The sequence below is a fragment of the Bos javanicus genome, chromosome 29, assembly GCF_032452875.1.
Source record: "Bos javanicus breed banteng chromosome 29, ARS-OSU_banteng_1.0, whole genome shotgun sequence".
Classification (NCBI taxonomy): domain Eukaryota; kingdom Metazoa; phylum Chordata; class Mammalia; order Artiodactyla; family Bovidae; genus Bos; species Bos javanicus.
The window spans coordinates 8,134,465-8,141,415 of record NC_083896.1 but is presented as its reverse complement, the minus strand read 5'-3'; the positions used below and the strand labels follow the sequence as shown (position 1 = coordinate 8,141,415).

General features: G+C 40.9%; 1 long non-coding RNA gene across 1 annotated transcript in view; it reads right to left on the bottom strand.

Moving 5' to 3' along the window:
* Nucleotides 1-573: 573 nt before the first annotated feature.
* LOC133241026 (uncharacterized) overlaps nucleotides 574-6,951 on the bottom strand; it is a 43,679-nt gene continuing 37,301 nt past the window's right edge. Inside the window, exons 4-5 of the long non-coding RNA XR_009734482.1 lie at nucleotides 3,949-4,022; nucleotides 574-734 (exon numbers count right to left, since the gene is read on the bottom strand). This is a non-coding gene — a long non-coding RNA (uncharacterized LOC133241026). The remainder of the gene's footprint in view (nucleotides 735-3,948; nucleotides 4,023-6,951) is intronic.

Sequence of the window (6,951 nt, the reverse complement as noted above, 5' to 3'; positions counted from 1 at the left end):
CTGGCATTCGAGGACACAGACGATGCGTTCCTCTTCCTGTTTCAGGAGAAGCTGTGCTAGGCTGTGCTCACACCACACCCTCCCTAATCTCTTCCCGGAAGATGGGTTATACCCCTGCTTGTTCTCTGTAGCCTGAATTCCAAACTGAGTCTCTCCTATCCAGGAGCAAACAGCCTAGGATAAAGACAAGACTCATGTCAAAGTGCTCCTTCAGTTGTAAAAGGCTGTAAAAATACGTGCCGTTGTCCTCTTATTGTATTTCTAGGAGGAAACAGACTCACAATGAATACTACTAGTGGGCAGTTTGAATTCCCCCAGCAGACCTGCTCCAGTTCTCAAAAGCAGCCTATGTTCCCCAGGCACTTCACTATGGAACACTGACAGAGATGCTAAGAAGCTCGTGGGACAGGGTCATTGCCTCTAGAGCCCCAACTGGAAAGCCGCAATTAACCAGACCCTACCCGGCTGTGTCTTCAATTAAATAGAATGACAGTACTTTTTTAAAAAACACTTTTATGAAAAAGGTAAATGCCAAAACGACAAAATTACATTATTACTTATTTTTATGTTTGTAAAAGTTTATTTTGCAAGGGTAAATTTAGGGTATGCCCCGTGGTAATTCACTGAGTGCATGTTTATGAAGCTGTACTCTGACCAGGGCGTGGAGACCGGAGGGAGACTGTAGGGTAAGGACTGACCTCAGACCCTGGTGCAGTCTTCGGGATAACACAGACCTGCAGGAAGATGGTCGAGTGCAAAAGGATGACAAGTGACATAAAAGCAGTACAGAAATCATATATTAACTTTTAAAGTAGGAATCAGAGTCATGCAGAGAATGACTTTAGGATGTTGCAACAGTGAGGGGTGAAATAGCTACTTTAGATACGCTGGTCAGGAGAGACCTCTACGAGGAGGGAACATCTGAGCAAAGACCTGCATACAGGGATGTAGGTCCAGTGTTCCAGAAACAGGGGATGTGCAAGGACCTTGAGGCAGAAGTGTTTAAAGTTTGAGGAGCAGAAAGAAAGGCAGTGCGTTACAGAGGAATGCCTGAGAGAGCAAGCACCAAGGCAGGAAGTTAGACAGGCAGATGGGATTTTGAACTTTGATCTTAATGTAATTAACAACAACAAAAAATCTCTATCTATTCATCATCTACGCATCCATCTATCCAAAACAGTCTTTGAATCCAACCTCAGATCCCAGTACCATTCCAGGTACATAGTAAGTGCTCAATAAATAATTGTGTCTGTTGACTAAGCAAGGGTCAGATCATAAACCAAAGTTATAAAGTCCTGATGGTAAATGAAGAGGCATTTCTGCCAGGAGGTAGAAGACTGGAGGGGTCCTCCAAGTGTCCCAAGGAATATCCTGTGAAATGGCCACTGTCCACAGACCCCAAAGACATTCACCTTCTCCCCCAGCCCTCTTTTTTGATCCCATGGATTGTATCCCACCAGGTTCCTCTGTCCACCGGATTCTCCAGGCAAGAATACTAGAGTGTGTTGCCATGCCCTCCTCCAGAGGATCTTCCCAACCCAAGTATAGATGCCTTGTCTCTTAGGTCTTGCATTGGCAGGCAGGTTCTTTGCCACTAGAGCCACCTGGGAAGCAGATTATGACTACGCTAAGACATGATAGATTTCTAAAACATTCAGCACTGGTTCACACCCCATATGTAACCAGGAAATTGGACTCTACTTTTTGGAAAGATTTTTCTTTTTCAGCTAGAGCGTTACCAAAAGGGGTGGGGGATTTCTGCCTATTGATATGTTAATCTGAATATCCAATTCCAGGACAATTTCATTTGATTAAATTTCATTCCATTTAGGAAGGGAGGGAGGAAGAGCACCTTAAGAGTTTGGGTAAGTTCTTTTCTCAGTCTGCCAGGTTTCCCTGGATGAGACTGTTCCAGTCCCCCAGCTTGTGGGGGCAGCGGGAGAAAGGCTCATTGGCGTGAATCTGAAGTTTACAATGACCCAAGCTAACCACATCTCTGGCATGCGATTGACCATTTGAAAGCAGATCTTCTGATCATTCTAATATTGTAGAAACTGTTGGCTGGCTTACTTCTGAGCTATAGGTAAGTGTACATTGATTTTAAACCTTAGTAAGAACATGAATTCTGGCAAAGAGGCTGTTGTTCCCACAGGGATGTTCAAGGCTTCAGAGGAACAGATGAACATTTGCATAACCTTCAATGTGAAGACAGCAGCCAGCACTAATTTTTTATTTTCCCCCAGAGTAAGTATCTCTTGGTAACTCTTGGTCAGCTAGACAATAAGGGTTTGGTAAAATTGTTTAAAAGTCAGAAGGAGAAAAAAATTCCAAAGATGCTGAAGGTGGGAGGGGAGTTCAGGATGGGGAACATGTGTACACCCGTGGCGGATTCATGTTGATGTATGGCAAAACCAATACAATATTGTAAAGTAATTAGCCTCCAATTAAAATAAATAAATTTATATTAAAAAAATATATAGCAGATCATGCTAAACAAAAAAATAAATAAAAATAAAAAAATAAATGTACACACACACACAAAACAAAGGTGCTGAAGGTGAAGGGAAAATAAATACTCATGGATGGACTGTTTTGCTTCTAAACTCAAGTGTATAAAAATGAAAGTTGCTGAGTTGTGTCCGACTCAGCAACCCCATGGGCTGCAGACCATGGAGTTCTCCAGGCCAGAACACTGGAGTGGGTAGCCTTTCCCTTCTCCAGGGGATCTGCCCAACCCAGGGATGGAACCCAGGTCTCCTGCATTGCAGGCAGATTCTTTACCAGCTGAGCCACCAGGGAAGCCTGAGGTGTATAAATGGTATAGAATCTGGTTTGCACTGTAGACTTTATGGAGTGACGCTGCATGTTTGAATTTGCTGAGTTTTCTCTCTTGCTTTGGTATAACATGATTTGTTATGGACTGAATGTTTATGTCCCCCCTGCCCCAAAATTCATATGTTGAAATGTAATCCCTAATGTGATGGTATTTGGAGGTAAGGCCTTTGGGAGGTGACTAGGTCAGGAGGATGGAGCCCTTGTTCAGGACTGATGCCCTTATGAGAGCGCAGAGAGCTAGCTTGCTTTTTCCTGCCATTCAAGGATACAATGAGCAGTCTGCAGTCTGTACCCTAGAAGAGGATTCTCACAGGGAGCTGACCATGCTGACACTCTGATCTCAGACTGCCAGCCTCCACGATTGTGAGAAATAAATATCTGTTGGTTATAACTCAGTCTTATGAGACTTTTTATAGCAACCTGAACTGACTTGGACATTATTCCATGGCCCATTTAATTAAAAGAAAAGAACTATAATGATTGGTATAAAATGACTATAATGAGGATGAGATGGTTGAATAGCATCACTGATTCAATGGATGTGAACTTGGACAAACTCTGGGAGATGCTGAGGGACAGGGAAGCCTGGCGTGCTGCAGTCATGAATGCAATGAGTCAGACACGACTTAGTGACTGAACAACAAGAACTATAATGATAGGTTTTTAATTACTTGAAGGATACTTTTGGTGATCTTTCCTATCTCTTATTATGGAAATTGTTTCAGATTTTTAAAATAGAATGAAGAATCATAAGACTCATGGTTTTGGCTCCTGGGTCTGTGCAAATAACTGTTCTGGGGAGGAAAGGTGGTATATCTTAGCTTTTATCCCAGGAAATTTCAACCAACCACCATCTCACCACCAACCAAGTAATAAGTCCTGTCAACAGGGCCATGCAAATATTAATGACAAATATTTGCTTAGCATTTATCATTTAGAGTATACATTTGTTTATGGTATCCAACCTCAGTAACACTTTCAGAAAACATCATCACATGTTGAGGAAATAATAATAGCAATGAAAGTAATGATAATAATAATAATAATGAGGAGAAAGAAGAGGAGGAGGAGGAGAAGGAAAGAAGACTGTGGCTTGCCCTAAATCATACAGACCTGAGGACACAGCGAGGCTCCAGACTTCTTTCTTCTGATTCCAAATGTAATATTCTTTCCACAGTGTTTGTTTTCTAGAATCAAGGGTAAATGTGTGAGACTGATTACAGAATTTCAGAATTTTGATTCACAGAGTTGAAAGAAACCTTAGGGACCTAGAAAAACATAACCATCTTCCTACCTTAGGAAGATGGAGATGAAAAGAATCACTGCTTGCGCCTGGACCTTTGGTGGGAAAGCCTAGTCATCAAGCAAAGCTTCTGGCATCTGGTTTCGTCTTCTCATTGCACTCTCTCCTCCTCCCAATTCATGGCACATGGCAATACATGTAGGCATGCACTTACTAGTTATTTTTGTGCTTGCTTATTTATTTATTTTTCTTCATTACAGTAAGTGCTCTACACATGACAAGTTCCATTCCAAGAGTATGTTTGTAAGTCCAATTTGTTTCTAAGCCCAACAAACTTAGCCTGCATGCCCAACTAACACAGTCAGCTTTATAACACTGTACTCTAATAGGTTTATCATACTTTTCACATAAATAATACATAAAAGTAAACACAAAAAATAAAACAGTTGAATCTTATAGTATAGTACCTTGAAAAGTATAGTAGTACAGCTGGCATACAGGGGCTGACATCGAGTGAACAGGCAAGAACAGTTACTAACTGGAGGAAGGAGAGTAGGTGGGAGATGGTAGAGCTGAAGGATCATCCGAAACAGAGATGGAGGGCAAGCTGAGATTTCACTCATGCCAGTTGATGCATTGATGCATTTCAATACTGATGGAATGCAGGTTCGAATCTGTGAAAGTCCAATAGTTGAAGGATCATAGGAGACTTACGGTACTGTTTTACTTCTCAGTTGGTCAGGAAGCCAGAATGACATTTTCCAATAGAAGAGAAGACCTTATATTTTTTTATCTTATATACTTAACATGGTACAGATTTAGGTTTTAGGTTGGGATAGGCATCATTTTCCTATTTTGGCGAAGAAAATGAGATGTCAGAGTTCTCTAGAAATTATTTCCTTTATTCCTGCCCCCCCCCCCCCACTTTCCCTCTTGTATGGCTGCTCAACTTTTATTCTGCTGAGGTTTCTAGTATTTTCACGTAGATCATGCAGAGTGCCAAGTGTGAGTCAGTAAATAAGAAAAAAAATACATGGAAAACTGGCCAATTTGTGGAGTAAACAAACAGCAAAATACTTTTTCTTTTTTTCTTTTGGTGTTTGGATCAACCTGAATGCACTCCAAAGCTGGCTGTGACTTCTTTTCCCAGCCAAGTGAGTCAGTACATTAGTCAAGGTGGGAATGATGATTTACTGGAGTGGACATGTTTCAAAATCAGTTTGGCTTTAGAAAATGTTGCTGTCCTGTACTGTCATAAAACACACTGTGAAAATTATTAAGCTTGGTCCTGCAGAGATTTGAAGAAGGTGCAATGTGAGGTAGTCATTTCTACCATAGCCAGAGACCCTCGGGGCTGAAGAGTTACTGCAAATCCTTCACATTTCCACAGACTGAAAATATAGAAGTTGTTTATCAAGATGACAGGCTCACAAAAAACTCAGGCTGCTTCACCTACCCCAGCTTTCTCAGGTAAAAATTCATGTATTTTGGTCTGCTGACCCTGGTCATGGTTCTGCTCAGGGAAGTAGAGAAAGCTTCAGCCCAGAAAGGGACCATGTCGGGAATCGATTCGGGGAAAGAGAAAGGGAGGTAGCCTGTGATATTGAGCAACAAGGGCAGAGACAGAAATAGCCCCTGAGGCTGAGTTTGGAGCAAATTTGGGAAGTATAGAGACTGAGACTAGAGAGCTAAGGCAAGATATAAACAGAGTGAAGACAAAGCTGAGGAGAAAGGGATTTTTAAGATGACTTGCTGTGTGTAATTAATGGCTCTCCTTTGGCTCGTCTTATGGAGACTTTAGACAAAATTTAAATTGCTTTTAACAGATTCTATATTTTTCAAGCTATAATACCTGTGTTTTGAATCTGACAACGTCCTTGAATGTATCACTCAATGTGCAGATCATGACGCACCCGACACTTTCCGGGAGTATGTAGTTATTCTTGTAATTAATAACATAAAGTCCATTTAAAAGTGATCTTAAAATCATAATAGTCCAATATCAATATGCATTTGCTGAATCAGTGTGTACTATACTTCTACCATGAGGGGAGGCGATGTTTTTTTTTTTTTTCTGTCAAGAGTCCTCCTGCTCAAAAAGTTTTTAAAAGCAACTATGATAATGGCCATGAGATCAAGTTTGCAAATCTGCAGAGCTGTTTGTAAATGCAAAGCCTTCTTATCATCAATCTTGATAATATTTACTCCCTTACAGTAAATTCAGATGCTAGAACCCATGTTTAAGAAAAGTTGTCTAATTAATCCTCGACAGTGAATAACTATAAAATGGGTATAAAATACTGTGGAAGGAAGAGTCATTCTGTCAGAGGTGGTCTCACCTTCAGAGAAGAGACAAGATGAGAGTGTGGTCAAGTGTCTGGTGGATTCGGAAAGCAGACAAGATAAGTGGACGGTCTAGGAGAAAAGGTATAAGCAAACATGGAGAAATTTACCCAGGAGGAACACTATTTTTGCCATGTGGACTACTGAATAACAATGCAAAATCCTACCTAGAGGCTGTCATACAAAGTGAACTAAACCAGGAAAACAAATATCTTATATTAACATATGTATGTGGAATCTAGAAAAATGGCATCGCTGATCTTATTAAACAGAAATAGAGACACAGACATAGAGAACAAACGCATGGACACCAAGTGGGCAGCTGGAGTACATTGGGAGATTGGGATTGCTATATATGCACTATTACACTATGTATGAAATAGATGACTAATGAGAACCTACTGTGTAGCACAGGGAACGCAACTCAGTGCTCTGTGGTGACCTAATGGGAAGGAAATCCAAAAAGAGGGGATATATGTGTGTATACGGCTGATTCATCTGGACATCTGGCCCTTTAAAACCATTTTGCT